The 22,385-nt window shown below is 37.6% G+C and overlaps 1 long non-coding RNA gene across 1 annotated transcript in view; it reads right to left on the bottom strand.

The window, feature by feature from the left end:
• Positions 1-6,345: 6,345 nt before the first annotated feature.
• Positions 6,346-22,385, bottom strand: part of LOC110219339 (uncharacterized) — a 58,967-nt gene continuing 42,927 nt past the window's right edge. The window contains exons 2-4 of the long non-coding RNA XR_002327589.2: positions 21,451-21,602; positions 18,122-18,335; positions 6,346-16,633 (exon numbers count right to left, since the gene is read on the bottom strand). This is a non-coding gene — a long non-coding RNA (uncharacterized LOC110219339). The remainder of the gene's footprint in view (positions 16,634-18,121; positions 18,336-21,450; positions 21,603-22,385) is intronic.

Here is a 22,385-nt window from a genome sequence, read left to right on the forward strand (position 1 = left end):
ATTTACTAGCTGTTTACCCTGGGAAAATCTTATGTGCTTTATCTTTCTCATCTGTAAACTGGGGATAATAATAGCACCTACTTCCCACTGTTGTTAAAGTTAAATGAGTAGGTAAATACTTAAAGCATTTACAAACTCTGAAGATGTATACAAAATGCTAGCCTTTATTATCATGAAATAACTAAGATTCCAGAATAGAATCAAAAGAAGAGTGAAACAAACAGCCAAGTCATCCAGATTCACTTGTGGGAATGAAGAAGTTTAAGACAGCAATTCCAAATCAGGTCATCATTACCAGACACTGCAGGAAGGTTATCTTAAAGGGATAACTTTAAAAACAGCCCAATTTAGTGTTTCATATTGACTTCCCCTTCCCCCAGACCAGTGGATGCAATCACAGAAATAAGGGGGCATCTAGATACCAGAAGTAATAAGGTAACAAGGTGTTCACGTGTTTTTCTGTTTTGTTTTGTTTTGTTTTGTTTTTTAATATTTGGCTAGGCAATGGGGTTAAGTGACTTGCCCAGAGTCACACAGCTAATAAGTGTTATGTGTCTGAGGCCAGATTTGTACTCAGGTCCTCCTGAATCCAGGGACGGTGCTTTATCCAATGCACCACCTAGCTGCCCCAAGGTGTTCATGTGTTAAACAAAGTTTAAAACAAGCAAAAAAAAAAAACCCAAAACATATGTGGACTTTAATGTCCCTTTACAAAGTGTGAAGAAAAAAAATTTAATGGAATCAGAAAGGCAGTTTGCCATTGGTGCTCTGATTCATGCCCCGGTGGCATTTAAAAAGCTAAGTTTGCCAGCCCTGGAAACAATCAACTGAGACTAGGCAAAAAACAGCAGGATGATCCCAGTTCCTCTATCAGAGGGGCAGAATTTCTCTCTCCTCCTTCACCATTCTCTTATCAGCTATAGAATCCTCTAGTGCAGTTTTTCTTCCAGCAGGGAGGAGAAAGACAGACACAGCGACAGAGGACGAGATACACAGGAGCAGAGACACAGACACAGACAGAGATGAAGAGAAAGAGATGGAGCCAAAGAGACGGAGAGAGAGATACAGAGTTATAAGGATGAGCAGGCTATAGGATCAAACATGAGTGATTTGCCCCACAGAGATGCTATTCCAGTGGAAAACTGTATGAGGATATCAAGATAAAAAAGGTCATCAGAGTACTGCAGTGACAGATGATGGGCTCATTGAGTCATTGATTCATAGCTGGAAGAGACCTTAAAGACCATTTAGTCCAACAACTTCATTTTACAGAGGTTCAATGACTTGTACAAGGACACAAGATGTGAGTTGCCTTGGCCACCTGTATTTCCTATGTTTGTGCCCCACCATCAGTGTACAATAAGTTTGTGAACACTCTTCCCACCAATGCTGTGAGTTTTTGTAGGAGAATACGTGCCATGCTTACATGGAGAATATTTTGTAGATGATGTACTTACTATGTCATCTTAGTGTAACAGAGATTTGAGAACTGACTGACATTCTGGGATTTGTTGTTCAGATATATAAACAGTCCCTCACAAATCTGGAATTAATTTGGATTATTGTGATCTGTAAACAAGAAGACGGTTTTGAGTCACCCCTGAAATTTTGAAGAGATGCACACAGCCTGAAATAGAGGAGATGAAAATAAAATTTAAAAAAATAAAGGAACAGGGAGATAATGGCACCCAAGCTTCCACCTGGAACTTAATGACTGAATCAGAAAAGCATTGACCACTAGTTGACAGAAGAAACCCCAAATGAGAAAATGAAAAAAGAGCAGAGATGCAGCAGAAAGAGGAGAGTTCAAGGTGGGTCACTGGACCTCCACAGGCATCTCAAAACAGAGGAAATCAGGCTTTTGTACTCACCTCTTCAAGGACTAAGGGGAGTTCCAAAAAAGATCTGCTCTCTACATAACTCCACCCACCCTATACCTATCCATTAACAACCACCATAATATACTCTGCGTGCTTATTTTACCTAAATGTTTCCCATATCCTCTTCTTGCTTCAACTCTTGAGGCCAGAAGTTAGTGGGAGATCCAAACTCAAAAATGTAAATTATGGCAGAACGTCATCTCTGTCTGAATGTTAAGAATTTTCCCAATGGGGAGCCCTGAGTTATCATGAATATGCTAATCACTTTTTTCATCTGATATTAACTCCATAAAACTGAAGAGGAGGGAACTGAATGGACTTGAGAGACAACATATTGCCCCTATGCTGAAAGGAAAGCTAATCATTCTAAGAGGGTGTGACTAGTCAATTCTCTAAAGAAAATAGAGTTAAGGGAAGGGAAAGAAGGAAAAGAATAGTGACCAAAGTAAGATCACATTCTCAACCATCAACACAAAACCCCTACCTTGGGAGAAAAGAAGAAAGGCTGAGAAAGATGACCCTTTGCCCTAGCCAGCATGGAGGAAGGGTCAGAATGTCAGCTAGCTAACTCTGCACTTTACATGACACCCAAAAGTATCACATTTTAAATGACTTTTCTTTGAAGTAATTGAGTCTACTGAGCAGCTATTAAAGATAAGCACATAATTGGGATATAGTGAATTGTAATTTTAGGAATGTAGTGCCAAAGAGTACCTTGAAAGTAATAGCTACTTTCTGAGGGATCCACTTAGTAAGTAAAAAATGTAAATGGGAAGGGAGTGAAGCTCCCAGGGAATCTACTATCATAGAATATGCAAGAAAAGACAAAGTTGAAACAGTTATAACCAACAGTATCATACTGCCCTCAGTCACCTGTTTACTCCCTCACCTCCAGGTCATTAAACAAAATATTGCCAGCCAGTGCAGGGCAATCATAAAAAAAAAAAAAAATCATTTCATCCCTAAACTTAGATTAGGTGAAATTGAGGAGTGGACAATGTTGAGATCAATATCTGGAGTACACTCTGATAAACAAAGAAGTTAAAAGGAAAAACTAATTTCGGGGGGGAAAGGTAATAAGTTCAGTGAGAGACATATTAGGTTTGAAATGTTGCTTTGGTTAGAGTTATCCTGTAGGTAGCTGAGATATGGGACAGTAGCTCTGAAAAGATGTGATAGCTGGAAATAAAGATCTGGCACTTTGTATAGAGCCAATGATTGAAACCATATTATTGCCAAAGAGAGAATGTAGAGCTAGTAGAAGACTGAGGACAGGACACTGAGCTGGAAAAAGAATGAGGAGTCTACGAGACAGAGAGGGAAAATAGATATGAATTGAACTAGGTGTCCTAGACCCAAAGGCAGAAATAGAAGTGTTGACAGCAGTGTTACTACATTTGACCAAATTGCAAAACAGGCTAAACTCTTGGGAATGGATAATAGAAAGGAACTTTCAGATAATGCTGAATACAGACTGTCTCAGATGTTTGACTGGATTTCTGCCGAGCACATTGTCCCGAAACATCATGTCCAAAGTCCTGGACTCTGAGTTCCTTCCTTCGGACTGCTCTGTCTTGTACACCGTGTATATGAAAGAAATCAGGCCATTTGAAAATGCTTACATCGAATCAGAAATAAATTAACACATAGAAGGGTCTCTGCCTGAGCAAAATGTCAGTTTTTAGAAGGATGTGAAGAGGATTTTAAGAAGCAAGTGTATGAAAACTCTATAGATGACACTGGCTAGTAAAAATCCCTTGGAGAAAGTCATATGCAATGATTTGGGTGTTTGGGGAGGTTTTCTTTCCATGTTTGTGGCCTTTTTCTCAGCTTTTATGAATGCAAATGTTTTCTGCTTGACACAGTAGAGCAGAATAAAAACAACATAAGTAGTTTTCTCTTACTAGACTGTGGATAATTCCTGGGTCTAGAGTCAGGAAGACATAAATTCAGAACCATCCTCAGACCCCAGGCAAGTCATCTCTGTCAGCCTCAGTTTCCTCAACTTTAAAAGAGGGATAATAGTATCTACCTAATCAAGTAGGTATGAGAAATATTTCTTAAGCTTTTAGCACAATGTCTGACACAAAGTAGGCAATAAATACGTCTTTTCCTCCCTTCCCTTTTTCAAAGTTTTGTCTGTCTCATAAAGCGGTAAAATTTAAAGAAAAATGCTGTATCACTTAGCTTAGGAACATCTTGTGCCTTTATTTGTAAGAAAAATGAAAAAATTTAAAAATAAAATTCGGTTAGTATATATCTAATTGTTGTCTGAGCAAATTATATTTTATTATACTAAATTTTGTGACATCAGAAGCAATATTTGCATCATTTTATGTGTGGTCCTTAAACACATATGTGTGTGCGTGCGTGTGCGTGTGTGTACATATATATACGCGTATATATATGTGTATATATATATATATATATATATATATATATATATATACACACACACACAACATAAATGTACCGTGTGTGCTTATATGTAAACTAAATGTTTTTTATTAAGTGAACCTTACAGGTACTTAAATAATAAGTATCAAAGATATTTCAACTTTCCCCCAAGATTTGTCATTTAAAATTGTTTACGAAAAAACTGTTTTTTTTCTCCAATGGTTTCAAAATTTCCAGAAATTTTCCATCTCTAAAAGGAAGTGCCTCACCAGTACAAAAAGAAAGTAAAGGTGAGGGTTGTTTACTCTGGACAGCATCACCTTTGAAGATAAATACTCCACGTTCTTTCTTTTCAAAGAAACTGAGACTAAAACTATGCAGCCAGTCTCTAGTGGATCTGATAAGTTACAGTTCCTGTTTACAGTGGAAAGAGTTCTGGATTTGGAGGCTGTGGGTTCAAATCCCATTTTTAGCACTTTTTATTTATGTGACTTATATTTATTTATTATATTTTATATTTATTATATAATGAATATTATATTTATTTATATGACATTTATATTATATGACTTTAGACAATTCAGCTCATCTCTCTGAGACTCATTTTTCCCACTTATTGGGTTAAATGATCTTGAAGGTTACTTTTAGAGCTAAATCACTTGACCTCTGTCAGCCTCAGTTTCCTCACCTGTAAAATTAGGATAATAATAGCACCTACCTCACAAGGTTGTTGTGAGGAACAAATGACATAATGTTCAGCAAGTATTTTACAAATAAATGAAGTGCCTATTACATAGTAGGTGCTTAATAAATGATTATCCCCTTCTCCTCCCTTTCAAAACTATTAGCTATAAGCTGAAGGCAATGCCCTGATATAACCACTACAGTTAGAATAACATGGAACCAAAATTTGGAAAGTATCTATGGTCAGACATTTAGTATCACTTGAGATTGTTTTAAGCAGTCTTTGTTCTGAGAATAATAATAGCAAGCATTATTTTTAATTAATAATTTAATAATTTTATGTAACATATAATTAATTTAATTATCAACATTAATCATAATGCTAATGATTAACATTATAAATAATAATTAGCATTGAAAAAGCACCTTTCTAAAGTTTTCCAAAACTTTCTAAATGTTTTCATATTTTGTCCTCACAACATCCCTATGAGACAGGTACTATTTTACCCATTTATAGATGAGGAAACTGAGGCTCACAGAAGTTAAATGACCTTACTATGGTGACACATTTATTAAATGTCTGAAGCAAGATTTGACTCCAAGTGCACTCTGCCATCTAACTGCTAAGAAGCCTGACTTTGATGATGTGTGACCAAGTTTTTTGGAAACTTTGTTTCCCTGCATTGATACACCTCTCATATCTTACTTTATTACCAAAAAAGAGTTCAGCCATTGTTTGTCGGAAGAACTCTGCTTATTGAACATGCCATCTCTTCCCATCAAAATTCTTAGCTAGGCATTCACAAGATTTTCTACACTGTGACTTCAAGTGATTTTTTGGGGCTTATCTCATACTTTTACCTTCTTCTATGTCCATCACATACCTTGGCTGGAGCAACTTACTTTTTGTTTATTGAAAAAAATCCCAAATCTCCTCTATTGTCTTTCTTTACTTTTACATTACTTTTACATTCTCTATAACTAGACTCACACCCTAGCAGTTGAAAATCTTCTCATCCTTCAAGATGCTGCTTAATTACCTTCTTAATGAAGCCATCTCTTATTCCTTGAGCCAGAAGTGCGAATGCTCATAACACATAGTTTGTATACTTTCACATACACTGGTATGGAGATTTCCTGACATAGAAACTATCTCCACAAATGTAGTTGGCAATTTTGTTTTAGTGAGCTGCTAAGGTATGGTCAGTGACATGCCCATGACCGTGTAGCTCATTTGTATCCCAAGCATCACTTAAATCTAAATCTCCTTGACTCTAAGGCCAGTTCTCAGTCCACTCTACCATGCTACTGCCTCTGTGGTATGGCGTTGGAAGGAAGGGTCCCAATGGCCTTGCTACATGAAATCAATGTGACTCAACAAATACTCATTTCATAAAATATTTATTAAGCACTGACTCGATGCAGAGACCTGTGTAAAGAAAGTACTAGAGGAGATATAAAGTTTTGATAGGGCATTCGGAGCTTATTTTTTATGAATCTTGCATTTTCAGGGGTAAATAAGACATTTGCAGACATCTATAGCACAGATGATACACATGAGGTACAAGACAAGAACATTAGACAAGAGCCAAGCAATTTTACGTGAGATTTGAGGGGGGTAGATTTTTCCTGTTGGGGAATCAGGGAAGGCTTTCTAGGAGAGGTGACATTTGAATCCCACTTCACAGGATAATAAGCATTTGCCATACTAAGAACATTCTCAGCAGTCTGATCTCATAAGTTACATATGCGTTCTTGTAGACTTACATCAAATGCCATTAATGCTAAACATGCAACATTGGCTTCTATTTCCTTTATGAATTGTGAATTTAAATAAAAGAGGTCACATTTTAGATGTAACATTTTAAGAAGCAAGAAGGAGATCTGGTGAATTATAGCTTTGACCAGGGCAGGTATGTATAGAGACTTACCATAAGTAGCATTTAAAATGTTAAAATTCGGGGTCCTGTGCTAGGAAAGGTGGGCAGAGAGGAGAGCATCGATCAAAAAAGGGAGGTAGGAATAACCATAATTATCCCCCTAGTAAATATAGAAAGATAAATACTCCTAAAGGTTATCTTTTAACAAACCAGTATACTCTCAATCTCACTGAGAAGGAATAACAAAAAGGAAAGAGAGAGAAAAAAAAAGAAAAATTTGAGTTCTTTTTTGGGGAAAGGACAGGATAGAAGGGAAGAAGGGAAGAAATGAGGAAAGAAAAGAAGGAAGGAAGGAAGAAAGAAAAAAGGAAGGATAAAAGAAGAGGAGAAGAAAGGAAAGGGAAAAGGAAAGGAAAAAGGAAAAGAAAGACAAGACAAGACCTAAAAGAGCCTAATTATGTGCAAAATTGCAGCAGTAAACTAATCAATAAGCATTTACTAAATGTTTATATATGCCATATATTGTTCAAAGGGCTGTGTCAGTGAGGCATATTTAAGGGAAACAGAAAGTTAAAATATTGGGTATGAAATGTTAGGGCTTAGAAGAACTACAAAGATCATCTAACTCATTATCTTTATTTTACATAGAAGGGAGACACAACTCAGTGAGTCACCTAAAGTCTCATGGCTAGTTACAGTAAGGATGAAAAACTCCAGATCTGGGATCCTTTCTATGATGCTGCACCCTTTCTTTACATTGTTCTGCCTTCCAGGACTGATATGTTTAACATTGGCCACAAGATCATCTTGACCTATGAAGATCAAAGATGAGTTAATTTTTCTGGGAAAGTAACCTACTCATCTGTACACAGGGAATAATCAAAGTCAAAATGTCAAAAAGCTTTTAGCAAATTATTATTTCCCCTTCCCTAAATAGTGCTCTATATGGACCAAGCCTATGATATATAGTATGAGAAATGAGAAATCCCTTGTCTTCGTTTTATTGAGCTTCTTCTTGACAGTTCCACTACTAATTTTCTATGTGACCTTTGGAACCTCTCTGCACCTTTTTTGTCACTTGCAAAATATAAATCAAAGTGCCTACTTTGTCTATTTTGTTGTGAGGTTGTTGTGAGGATGAAAACAAGCTATATATGTTGAATCAATTTGGCAAGAGTTGGGTATAACAAGTTACCAACCAAACTCCGGAGATAGTTTAGAAGTCCTTAGATAATACTAAAATAATTAAAAACCAAAAATATTTGGGCCAATGGTCAGGAACCATGGTTTTGATCACTATACTTCCTTTTCAGGAAAAAAAAAAACTAACAAATTTTGCTTGGGTTATGGGAGTTAGGAATGGATTTTAAAATATTGAGGGAAATGCCAAAACCTATGGCAACCTAAGTTTTTATTGATTTACTAATTTGTTTTTATTTATGTATTTGTTATTTACATGTTCAATTCAAATAATCATTTAAAAATAGAGATAACAGAATATATTACATAGTCTTGATCTAAGGGAAAAAATAGTATTGCCTAGAAGTGAAAATCTGAGCTTGTTTTTTTTTCCTAAAGAACAGTAAGATCAGTTCTTTCAACAGTCAAGAGTCCTAAGTAAAATTGGGTTTGCCTTCAGATTTTATGAAAGAAGCAAGCCTGAACCAATACTCTATCAGTGGGTGATGGGATTGATGTGAGAGAGGATAAGGCAGAATATTGATCATGTATACAGGTCTCTCAGGTCACTCAAAATCGAAACTCTGCCTACAGAGATTATTTATGAGTACTTTAGTGAAATTTGAAATTTAATTTTTTTCTTCAACATCCTTTTTTTTTTAAAGTTTCAAAGCTTTACCAAAAGGCTCTTAGCATTTCTTGGACACTAAATCTCTGTTACAAGACAAATCTAACTGTAAATGAATCACAAACATACAGTTTAAGTTTCCTTTTAAACAAATTAGTTTTAAAAATTAACTGAAAAAGTGCTCAGAGTTACAACATGCTTTGGGTTTTCTCAAACCCAAATGCTTGAGAAAAGAGTGGAAGCCATTTGACAGGTTATTCTTTCCATATAAACTGGAACCACAGTAACAATCAAGAGAATAGCATTTCAGAATGATTACTGGCCTTTGCAGCTTGCTGTTTGCATCATTTGACTTAAATTCTTACGTCTCAACATTAGCAAAAGTGCAAGTTGAAGATCCAGAGATGTCCCTACTTGTATATGCTAAGTGATGAGACTAAGCACCTTAAAACCAAAACAAAATCTTTAGGGCAAGGAAAAACAAATAACAGAAGACTTAAATAAATGATAAATCTATATTTTTAGGCAGGAAGCTGACCTTGAAAACAGAGCCCAAATCATTGCTGCCTGTAATGGTAGTTCTGCATTCTCTATTTCTCAAACTTCAAAATGCTTCCCATCAAGAAGGGACTCTTTCTTGGAAATAAATGGCCAACTCAGAATGAAGTTACCATGACCTAGGATGCTAATGCAATGGCATGCTGGTAAATGTTTAACAATCAGCTCTCAAAAATAAAAATTCCCACAGCACACATTTAAGTTCAATCTGTACCATTTGTCTCTTGGTCCTCATTTTCTTAAATCCAGACAATCGACAAAATAATGAATCAAGCCCTGATTTGTAGCCTTTGCTAATTTCCAAAGGGGGAAATATTTATACTGAAAATTTAACAATCAAATCTTGAAAGCTGGCTCCAGCACAACATTAGTTGGTGTGAAGAACTGCATTAAAATATGGCAGTTTGGGAGATTGAAAGGAAGAAATAGTTTGCCATGCCTATCTGTCTGCATCAGCCCACAATTTCTTCCTTAAGCACCACAAGAGATGTAAACCACCCCCATAGATACGCTTCAATCTTATATCACCATTGTCATAACTCTGAAGAACAGCACCCCCAGACTTACTCAGCCAGGTTAGTCATTCCCACTTTCCCTCTCACCTTTAGTATGATTCAAGTCTTACTCAGGGATGTGCTGATTTAAGTGACAGAGAGGACACTTACAGGAGCAGGAGCCATTGAAAGTCCTGTATTCAGAACCTGGATCTATGATTAATCCAATTATACTAAGCAGACATTTATTACATGCCTGCTATGTGATTTTGGCTGGGAGTGTGCAAAAACAAAAGGAAAAATACTCCTTGCCTTCAGGGAGCTAACTATTCTACTTAGGCAATCAATAATAATTTATTGAGCATCTGCTATGTGCCAGATTCTATGCTGGGCCCTGGGGATACAAAGGTAAAAGATGTCTTTTGTTCTAAGGGAGCTCACAATCAACTGGATGGCCTAACATTTCTAAAATTGTTAGGAGAAGAATATGCTGAGAAAATGGAATTCAGCATTGTGATCCAATACAAATCAAAACAAGGTATACCCAACATATTTAATAGTAAGCATAATTGTTACAGCACTGTATTGACATTGGGCATTTAAAAAAAGATAAGCAATCCATTCATTGTAATTAGTAGTACTTCCCCATAAACAGAACAAGAGTTTCATGGTCTACTGAAGTGAGAGGCTAAGACAATTGAGGCCTCTCTGAAAAGTGCTAACTCTATACTCCAGGGAGACCCAATCAATCAATCAATCAACCATTTACTAAACACCTACTATGTGAGGCACTATACTAAGTGCTTGAGATACAAAAAGAAGCCAAAAACCAAAAACACACGCAAAAATCCCAGTCCCTGCCCTCAAGGAGCTTGCAGTCTAATAGGAGAGACAACATGCAAACAAATATATATACAACAAGCTATTTTCAGGACAAATAGGAAATAATTAACAGAGGAAAGGCACTGGAATTAAGAGGTGTTAAGGAAGGCTTCCTGTAGAAGGTGGGATTTTAATTGGGACTTAATGGAAGCCAGGGAGGTCAGTAGCCATCAGAATGGAGGAGGGAGAGTGTTTCTGGCATGGGGGACAGCCAGAGAGAATGCTTGGAACCCGAAAAATGGGGCGAATTGTGTTTCTCCAACAGAAGCAGGTGGCAGAGAGCTTGCTCTGGGGAGAATAAAGGAGAGTTTGGGGCTATCAACTTCCTTCCTTGCCAGAGGAACAAGCTGGGAGGAGTTTAGCACTGCTTTAGTACTTTCAAATCAATTTCCTGTCTGGAACCTGAAGCCCAGATTGCACCTTAAAATCTTTAGCCTGTGATGATGGGGTGGTGGGGTGGGGAGGAGTGGGAAAATTTCTCCCTTTAAGTCATGTTGTCCCTATGTTCCAAACAGCCATTCTGTTCTGGTTTTTACAACCTGCTATTGCATATACCTATCAGTTAGGGTCCCAGAATACCTAAGCCAAGATATTCAGTATTCACAAAGTGTAGGGAAGCTTAATCACTTGGGTCCTGCCAAGTTACAGATCCAGGAGTCTTTGACAAATCCTTAGAACCATTTTTTTACTCTACCTAATTTCCTCTCTTCTTATCTCAGTTGGAAGAAAGAATTAAGGTCCACAAATGATCCTTTCTTATCCTCCCTTACTTAAACCTCGCCTTACCTTACCTTCAACCTCAACCTTACTTAAAGATGAAGTACAGCAATAAATGTTAGGAAAAGTTCATTTGTCCCAAAATATCTTTCCCATATTGGTTGATCCTTCACCAATTAGACATTTATTTGTTTGAACAAGCAAATACCTCTAATCATCTATACCTTATTAATATTGAGACACTGAAGGTTTTAATTAGAGAGGAAGAAGGACTAAGGGGTTATTTGGGAGTTTGGCACATTTTGGGTGAGGGCAGATTGTGATAGAATGCCAAAGGGTGGGATCTGGACAGTTCCTATGACTACTCAACAATGCCTAAAGACAGAGTTAAAATAAGCTTAGAAATGGACACCTATCAGCTAGTCAACCTCACTGACCTATAAGCTCTCTTGACCATGACTTGATTCAATTAAACAATCAGTCAGTCAAAAAGCATTTATTAGGTACCTACTATGTTTTAGGCAGTGTGTTAGGCACTGGTGGGTATAAATTTAAAAAAAAATGATCCCTACTCTCAATGAGCTAATATTCTATTCAGGGAAGGCAACATTTGCATATGTGAGCATATAAAGAATAAAAATAAACAGAATTAGTACAAAATGACTACATTTTGATTTCCAAATAATGTGAGACCTGGTGTTTGTTTATTGGCTTTAATGTTGAATTAACCTTCATACTGCTCTCACTCTCATCTTCAAGATCTTAGACCAATGGACTTTTCCAAAAACTTCCTTGCCAAGCAGGACTGCCTTGGATTGGGATGTAGTGGAAAAATACTAGTAATAGAGTTAGAGGAACACTCAAGCCTCCTCATCCTTGGTGTCTTTATCTGAGTGGGGTGAACTAGCTGATCTATAAGGTCCCCCCAAAGTGCTCGCTAAACATATGTTCCTCTGACTATCGAATTGGAGAAACATTGCAATCAAGATAGCGCTATACTCCTTAGGGGTAGAGTAAAGAAAGCACGGAAGAGGAGACAGGGTCACAAAGGAAGACAGGAGGGAGGCTTTTTAACTTTGCCCCACCTAAAGTAGCATAATTAGAAAGAAGAGGAATGTATAAACCACAGTGATCTAGCTCCATGATAATATATGTAGTTGGGGAGGGAGGGCACTAACTGCTGGAACAAACAGGAAAGACTTCATGAAGAAGAAAATGCTTGAAGTGAATCTTAAAGGAAGAGACTCTATGAGGTGGAGGTAAGGAGGGAGGGAATGCATTCCACTGCAAAGATGTGGAGATAGTAGATCGGGTATCATGTAAAGAACAGAGAGAAGGCCATTGTGGCTGAATCCAAAAGTGCAAGAGGGGAAGTAATATACAATGAGCTTGAAAGGATAAGATGGGGCTAGGCTATGTAAGGCTTTAAATGCTAACCAGGAGAGTTTTTTTTTACCCTAGAGGTCACTGGAGTAGGTTGAATGGGGGAATCACATGGGGAGATCTATACCTTTGTCAGCAGTGTGTCAGATGGACTGGAATGGAGAGAGATTTGAGATAGAAGACTAACGAGGAGGTTACTACAATAGCCTAGGGGAGAGGTGATGACCCTCTCAGATTTGTGGGCAGAAAGGAGTTGTATACAAGAGATGTTGTGAAGCTCATTTTTAAAGAGTTATCCACATTTCGTATTTAATTTCCAATTTGTCTTTTGGGCTCTGGGTTTTGTTTTCGGTTTTTGTTTTCTGTTTGTTTTTTGTTTTTTGTTTTTTGTTTTTGCTTTGGATTTGACTGAGGATGGGACTGAAAATCCTGATGCACAGACATAAAGTGTTGTAAATGGAATTAAACCTTTGTGAGCACATTTAATAAGAATAGGATATATTTCTCCAAAGATACAACAAAAATTTGTAACTTCATTGATTTGAAATAAATCTGGAATTACATCTTTCACTGAATTATTGTTACTCTTTTTTCTAGTTTTATATGAAGTGTTTTGTATCTAAATCTCATTCACTTTTTTTGATCAGTAGGAATTATTCCTTCAGCTACCTCCTTTGTTTTTTTAGGATCCCTTTCCCACTCTGCCACTGTCTCCTCACCATTATTTCTCCAATCCATACATTTTTTCAGTTAATACTCTTATGATATTTTAAAAATACATTATGATTATTTATCAAATATTCCCCATACCCTTTTGACAAGTTTCTTATATCCCCTGAGAATAATATATACTGAAGGTTAGGTATTTGTGAAGATGATAGATATGCTGAACTTGGTGTGACAAAGACCTGGATTTGAATCCTGCCTCAAAATTATTAGCTGTGACACCATGGGCATGTCACTGAATTTCTCTGAACAATTTCCTCATCTGCAAAATGGGAGTAGAGTAATAATGCCTGTAGCACTTACCTTCCAGGGTCATTGAGGTTCCAATAAAATAGCGCCTATAAATTACTCTGCTCAACTTTTATTATTATGTACACCTCATCTTTACACTATTCAGAGGAATTCTAAGCCCCCTCCTTGATCCAGTCTGTCTTCTTACATTTTCTACCCACTTTGGACTCCAGGAATTCTACCTTATTATCAACTCATGATAAATATACTTAGGAAAAGAATGCTGATATATGTGACGCATTCTGACGCCAAAAAGATGTGTTTTGTGGATTGTGGGCTGATTCAGCCCTTCACTGATCAAGAGAAGATTGAACGTCCACTTGAATCACAGGTCATCTATGAGAAAGTGAGTCTGATTTAAAAGTTCTGCTGATGCTCTGCTGGTTTCTTTAATGGTATGTTCTGTCCCTCTACATCCTTCCCCTGTCTCCACTACCAGACGGTGAGGTGAATTGCTGCAAAGCTGATTCTATTTTTTCTTTGAAATGCAACTTGTGTCCACAGTAGGCTACTAAAGAAAACAAGCCCATTGGATTCTGATTTCCCCCTTGCTTATGGCTGTTAATCAGCAACACAAGGCAGCCACCTAATCTCGTGCAGGTCTGAGTTCTGCATGGTAGGGGTGAATGGCAGGGGTTCTTTATTCTTTCTGTTTGATACATCCTTCCTTCCACTTCTCAAAATCCACCACTGGGAGAAGGAAAGGGCGGGCAGGAGGGAGAGGGGGAGACTTGCAGAAAAGTCTTTTCCGTTCTAACCTTTCATAGGCTGTGCGGTCATGACCCTGGAGACATCAACTTGCAGCCTCATGATGGGATTGGTTATTCTCCCAGAATCCTCATGGGCAACAGCCCTTTCCTTTCCTCAGGTCCTCTCTCCTCCTGTCTCCTGTGGCTTCACAGCAGAGTTCAGTATCTCAGGAAGAGAAACATAAGGTTCACAAACTGTTGAGATTTCAGCCCTTCTCTGCATGTTCCCCATTCTCCTCAGCCAAATAACCAAAAAGGGGTTTTTTAATTTTGTTTCTGGTATCATTTTTTAGGCCAAAAATACAAGAATGGCTTTTGTCAGTCAACAAGTCATTACTACGTGCCAGGCATTTTGTGCTATGCTCTGGGAATACAAAGAAAGGCTGAAAAACAGTCTTTGCCCTGAACAATTATACATTCTCATGGCAGAATCAACACATAATAATTATATTCAAGTAAGAAATATACACAATAAATGGAAGGTAATCTGAAAGAGGAAGGCATTCTAAGAAAGGCCACCTATAGAAGATGAGACTTGAGCTGCTTTTTTTAAAAGAAAATATTATTATTTTTAACATTCTTTTCTCTGAGTTCCAAATTCTCTCCCTCCCTTCTGCCCTTCCCCCACACACTGAAAAGGCAAGCAATAAATCAATTATACATGTGAAATCATGTAAAACATGTCCATATTAGCCATATTACAAAAAAGCAAGAAAAATAAAATGAGAAAATTATACTTCAATTTGCACTCAGAGTTCATCAATTCCCACCATGAATCCTTTGCAATTGTCTTGGATCATTATATTGATCAGAGTAACTAAGTCTTTATCTCGAAGTGCCACAAAATGTATCCTATTTTTTCTTTGAAATGCAACTTGTATCCACAGTGTACTAAAGAAAACAAGCCCACTGGATTCTGATCTCTTGATCATTAATTACAATATTACTGATGCTGTGTACAATGACCTGGTTCTGCTCACTTGACTTTGCATCAGTTCATATATATCCTTCTAGGTTTGTTTTGTTTTTCCTGCAACCATCCACCTCATCATTTCTTATAGCACAATAATATTCCATCACAATCAATTACCACAACTTGTTCAGCCATTCCCCAATTGATAAGGAACCTCTCCAATTTCCATTTCTTTGTCACCACAAAAAGAGCTACTTTAAATAGTTTTGGACATATAGGTCCTTCTCCTTTTTCTTTGATCTCTTTGGTATACAGACCTAATAGGGATATTGCTGGGTCAAAGGTATGCAGTTTTTTAGCCCTTTAGGCATAGTTCCGAATTGTTCTCCAGAATGATTGCACCAGTTCACAACTCCATCAACAATTCATTAGTGTACCTATTTTCCCTCATCCCCTCTAGCATTTGTCATTTCTGATAGGTGTGAGGTGGTACCTCAGAACTGTTTTAATTTGCATTTCTCTAATCAATAGTGATTTAGAACATTTTTCATATGACTATAGATAGCTTTGATTTCTTCCTCTAACTACTGCTTGTTTGCATCTTTTGACCATCTATTAATTGAGGAATGCCTCCTATTTTTATAAATTTGATCCAGTTCCCTATATATTTGAGGAATACGGCCTTTATCAGAGAAACTTGCTGAAAAACTCTTTGATATTACTTCATTGTCTATGGTATCTTTTATCAAAATGTAGTTTCCCTAATTATTTCTTTTAATTAGGTCTATTTTTGATTTTACTTTGCAAGATCATGATTGTTGGGGCAGCTAGGTGGCACAATGGATACAGCACCCGCCCTGGAGCCAGGAGTACCTGAGTTCAAATCCGGCCTCAGACACATAACACTTACTAGCTGTGTAACCCTGGGCAAGTCACTTAACCCCATTGCCTAACCTCCCCCCCAAAAAAAAGTTTAAAAAAAAGATCATGATTGTCTTTTTTACTTCTACTGAAGCATAATAGATTCTACTCCAGCTCCTATGCGTGTATCTTTCTGTTTCAAGTGTGTTTCTTGCAAACAACATATTGTTGGACTCGTTTCTAATCCATTCAATCCAATCCATGAGAGACTTGAGCCGACTTGATGATGAAGATGATGGGATGATAACGATAACTTCATAGTTGACAAAAACTTTGCATTTGTTATCCCATTGTGTACTTATTCCTTTTTCTCTTAATCATGATTCAATATTCCTGTAGTTCACAGGATCTCTGTGGGGAAAATAACTTTTTTTATTTAAATGTGGGTTCCTTTTTTATCCCTCTGGGACTATATCTTAACCTTGTTGCTTCTACTCTTTTGGTAGAGCCCCTAACCCTCTCCACTCCCCATCCCCCCACTTACGTGCTAATGTCTAGCATCATATACCCACCTATCCATCCCACCCCCCCACCCCCCTATATACACACAGAACTACTCTTTAAAAATACTTCCTCTACCAGCAGCAAGAAATTCAGTTAGTTTTTTGCCGTCTGGACCTTTATAGACCTAGACAGGTAGGTAAATAATCTATTTCTTTAACTAGCACACATATCTCTCCTTGACAAGTAGCTATTTGATAAGACCCCAATCAATCAATCAGAGAGTCAGAGCTTGAAGTAACCTTAGAAGTCATCAAGTCCAACTCCTTTATTTTACAAATGAGGAAACTAAGGCCCAGAGAAGTTATGACTTGCCTAGGATCATATAGCTAGTTAGTACCTCAGTCAACAAGTATTTATTAAGTATGTCTACTATATCCCACTAAGTACTGGAGATTTAAAGACAAAATGGAAATATTCCCTGCCCTCATAGAACCTCTATTCTAATGTCACAATCACTGGGGTCCCTCTCTTTCCTTTTTTTCCATTTATTGGGTAGATTTTCATGACCAATGAAGAGTAGGTGTGCACAAGTTCCAATTCGCATCATATGTTTGGATGGACAGCCTGTTAGATGACTTGGTGTTGGTCTGAAGTCATGTCCAAGTTTACTACTTAGCTTCACTGTTCTACATCCATAGATTGAGCCTTTTATACAGGCCAGTCATCTCAGATGTTTCACTAGTCATGGGTGATAATGTAGAATACAAATGTAACCCATCCCCAACATTGGGACAAGCACATGTAGAATGAGAAAACCTTTAATGTTGTGCCCATGAGCAGGTCCTTTGGGGCTTTAGCTAGGTACTGTATGCAGGGTGTGGGATACTTAGACCACAAATACTACTACTGTTGGCTCTTTGCCCATTGGGTATTTATTGGGAGGTATGATTTTAATGTTCCTATCAAGAGAAATTTTCTCACTTCAATCTTTCTTTGCCCCCACCCAGGAGGAGCTGGGAAATCTTTCCTTCTTTGGCTCTGACCTCCACACTCATATCCCTAAATGTGGACATATTTGCATGGAAAGAAATCATAGCTGATGGTCACATGGTCTGAAAATAAAATAGCTTAAAGAAGTAAATAAGCATTAAAAGGATGCTTGAAAGGACAGAGTGGGAAGTTAGACAGGTGAGGGAATTAGAGGCTGTGGTTTTGAATCCTGGTTCTGCTGTTTACCATCTGTGTGACCTCAGCAAGTCTCTTAATTTCTTTGTACCTTAGTTCCTTATCACCAAAATGAGAGGGCTTAACTAAATGTCCTCTGTGCTCCCTTCTAACTCAAACTCGTGATTCTGTGGTGATCCTAGGGACTGTAGCATGGATTCCAGGCCATACCTGTTGGCTCTGTATTAGCTCTTCTCCTCTCTGGAGAGGAGGCTCCTCTCTGGCTCTTTACTCTGGTCCATCCATCTGTACCATCCTCTTTTCCACAAGCCATGCCCCATCCTCTTTTCCTGCAGAAAACCAAGACCTGGAGGGCAGACCTTCCTTCTCCAGCTTGGCCATGTTTCTCCTAGTATTACCAAAACAGTGAAGGTACAGGATTACACTAGAGGGAAAGAATCAGAATACACATTTTATATACCAATAGTCCATGATCAATTCTCATTATAATAAGAAGAAACAAACTGACTGAATTATCATAGTTATCATGTGCATCAAAACCCAGGGCCCAATTTAAGCCAGTTCTAACAGAAGGCTTAGTCTATTAGCATGCCACTTGTGTCATCATAAGTGGAAAATGTGACCCTTCCTTTTCTAACCCTAGTCCGTCTTTGAGTGACAAACGATTGTGGACATCAGACATTCTAAGCAGTGAGCAAGGATGGATGAATGATTTAAGGTCATTTTTTGGGAAGAATTTATTTATATTTTGTACAAATATATAAAATGTATTATATAAGATATACATTATTTATATACAATTTATTTATTAATTATTTATATATTGTTTATTTATGTATAATTAATATTTATATATTATGTATATATTATATAATATATTTTATATATTTGTGTGTATATATATTTACAAACACACACATACATACACACATACACACATATTTATTTCCCTGAAGGGAACTAGAATGGGTATGGCTTTCTGTGGAAAACAGGAAGGATAGGTAAGTAGATAGATAAATAGATAGATATCTCAGAGGATATACACATACATGTATAAATATTTGTGTACATATACATGTATATACATATATATGCAGTGCATGTACTTATACTCATATAGCTTACAAATGTATGTATATGTGTGCATTTATATTTGCATGTGTATATGTTTATACATTTATAAGTGTGTATATATTTACACAAATATATACCTCATCCTTAGGCTTAACATAGACAAGCCCTTCAGGCAAATGCAAGCTTGGGCAGGATCAGACTCAAGTAGAGAGTTTGCAATCCATGGGAAATATTCTTGAAGTATTTCTGCTGTACACACACACACACACACACACACACACACACACCCACTGTTATTGCTTGTGTTCTCCATCCAATACCCTTTCCAGAATCTTAAGCTAAAGTGAGACATGAGAAAACAGCATTTCTGCAGATTGCTAAAGAACAGATGAATCACAGATTGCCAAAGAGCAAAACTCCTCGGGGAGAGACAGACAGGAAACCATATGGTCCATGTAGGTCCAACCATTGCTAATGCTTCAGCCACTTCCTACTCTTAGGTCTAGATGGAGGCAAGAGTCCTTGGAATATCTGTGTTCCACCACCACCATCAACAAGCCCAAGGGTATGCTGGAGCCAGCTCTAACTGGCTAGGAGAGCTGGTTGTTAAATTTTCAGTGTGAGTCTCAGAAATTAGCAAATGCTACAAATCAGGGCTTGATTTATTATTTTGTTTATTGTCTATGTAAGAAAATGATGGGTAAAGAATTAATAATTCAGATTAAACTGTTTTTGGAGGTAATTGGGGTTAAGTGACTTGCCCAGGATCACAGAGCTAGTAAGTATCTAAGGCTGGATTTGAACTCAGATCTTCCTGATTCCAGGGCCAGGGCTCTATCCACTGTACTACCTAGCTGCCCTGATTCAGGTTAAACTAAAAAGTGTGTCCTGTGTACATTTCATTTTTGGTAAACTAGTTGTTAAACATTTACCTGCACACCACTGACCAATCCCACTTCCAGCCTGACACTAAAGCCATCATCTGTTATCTGAAGAGCATCATGGTAATGCAATGGTGCTAGGAAGACCTGAGTTCAAGTCTTGCCTCAGACACACTTATTAGTTATGTGACACTTGGAAGTCACTTAACCACTCACTTTTCTCATCTGTAAAATGGGGTAGTAGTGCCACTTACCTCCTTGAGCTGTTGTAGGAACTAAATAAGTTAGTATTTTTAAAGTACTTTGCAAATCTAGAAGCCACACTTCTAGCCTAGCCATGGCCCAGCAAAGGAACCCAACTTTATGGGAAAATGACGGGGAGATTAGTGGTGCAGTTACTGCAGCCACAGCTACTGAAGACCCGGAAAAGAAGGATCTTGCAATGAAAGTCCACGTCTCTAGCACTGTAGAAAGGCTCAACATTAGGAACAAATGTATTTTATCAATGGGAATGGTATGAAAGCAGAGGCACCACCATCTGCTTAGCTGCTGCAACCTAAGGATCTTTCCATCAACTTGCTATTGAAATCTCTTCTCTGTGTTGTGTTCTCCAATTAGAATAGAAGCTCCTTGAGAGAAGGGAATATCTTACTTTTCTATTTGTTTCTCCAACATTTCACACAATTCTTTGCACATGGTGAGTATTTAATAGATGCCTTTTCCATTCACTCATCAAATCATATTACAATGAATGCCACAAATATGTTGGTCAGCTAATAAGTGTTTAGTATCATCATCTTCATCATCATCACCATCATTATCACTGTTGTTGTTGTTATTGTTGTTATTATTAGCATTATTATCAAGCATGTCCAAATTCTTTGGTTGTACTGAAATATCTCCACAGCAAAAATCATAATATGAGATAAATTAATTCAGTTGAACACATTATTATTTGACCATTGCCTGGGGCTTGGTAATTATTTTGGTTATCCAGAAAGAATTATTCCTATACGGAAATCATGGCATTTGGTACACCAATGTTACCAAACTGGACCAAATATCTCTATCAATGTGAGCATTATTAAAGATATAGGCCTATAAGGCATTTTAGTAAAAGTGTCACCCTGTTCTATGTAAAACCATTCTATCTGGTTAGCGGTTAATTTACTGTTCTCAACTGAAAATGTCTTTAAAATAGATATGGTAGAAAATTCTCAGTCCTTGTCATGATCCCTCACAAATAAACTGAAAATCGTTAGGAATCAAAGGCTGGTTGGGCTGAATCAAAGCCAGTGGCTTCAAATAATGAGGCTCTGCTACTTTGTTTTATACTAGAAAAATGGTAGAGGTGAAAAAGTCTGCATCCCATGTCCTCTGGCCCACGTATAAATATGGTACCTGGACTTCTCCCAAATGAACAAACTCCTTGCTGATAATTCTCAAACAAGAAAAGATCAACAGATCTAAGCACGTGTACTTAGGCAAAGAGGAGGGGAAGGATGCAGACCTCTGTGTGTATGCATGTATGCACATGCAACATGCACAAGTAAACTAGAAAGAAAAGACCTATATCATACATACCCTTTTGTGCAGAATTACAGAAGCAGTAGTACACATTTTTATGTTAAGTATGTGTGTGCACGAAAGGGACAACTCTGGATTCAATGCATACTGATGAGCAATGTGGAAATTCAGTCTTCATTTTTCTTCAAGAACTGCAATTCACTCATTACCTATTAAAAAATAGAAGAGTCCCTGTTGAAGATTTTTTAAAAAGATTCATCTTGTATATTTTTCCTATACGAACCCTGGATTTTTCATGTGCATAGTTTTAGACATGTTGACACCATTACAACATAGACCCCTTGAAGGCAGAGCCTGTTTTCGCCTCCTTTTGAAGCCCCAATGCTTAGCATAGGAGCTGGCACGTAGTAAGTGCTTAATAGAGGCTTGTCAGCTGACTGACACACCTGAGGTAAGCACAACTTGCATTCTTCTGATGGCAACATTTCCTTTTGACTTCATGGATTTTACATACATCATTCTTACTTCTCCCACGCATGGGTTTTTCAGTCTGGCCAACTGATCAGATCCACAAGGAGGCAAATGGTGATTGGGAGATAGAATTCACCCAGGCACTTAGCTATTTCAGGCCTTTTCCATGTGCCCTCACTGCCCTCCCCCATTGGCCTCCCCTTTTCAGAGTGCCTTTCACCTACTCTGTAGTTGTTTACATACTCTCTCTCCTATTAGATTGTAAATTTCTTGAGGGCAGGAACTAGTTTTTGCCTTTCTTTGTATCCTTGGTCTTAGCACAGTGCTTGGCCCTTAATAAATGTTTTTTGCTTTGTTTTGTTTTTTCACTTTTTTCCTCCTCCATTTTATGGCATTCAGATAGCTTGAGGACTATAGTTTGTAACATTCACCAAGGAGGAAACAGAAAGTGGTGGGATCCTTGAAATTCAGTGCCTGATTTTAGGATCCACTAAGTCTCAATGTTACTGGAAGAGAAGCTG

This window comes from Phascolarctos cinereus, unplaced genomic scaffold (assembly GCF_003287225.1).
Source record: "Phascolarctos cinereus isolate Bilbo 61053 unplaced genomic scaffold, phaCin_HiC Scaffold_5;HRSCAF=322, whole genome shotgun sequence".
Taxonomy (NCBI): Eukaryota; Metazoa; Chordata; class Mammalia; order Diprotodontia; family Phascolarctidae; genus Phascolarctos; species Phascolarctos cinereus.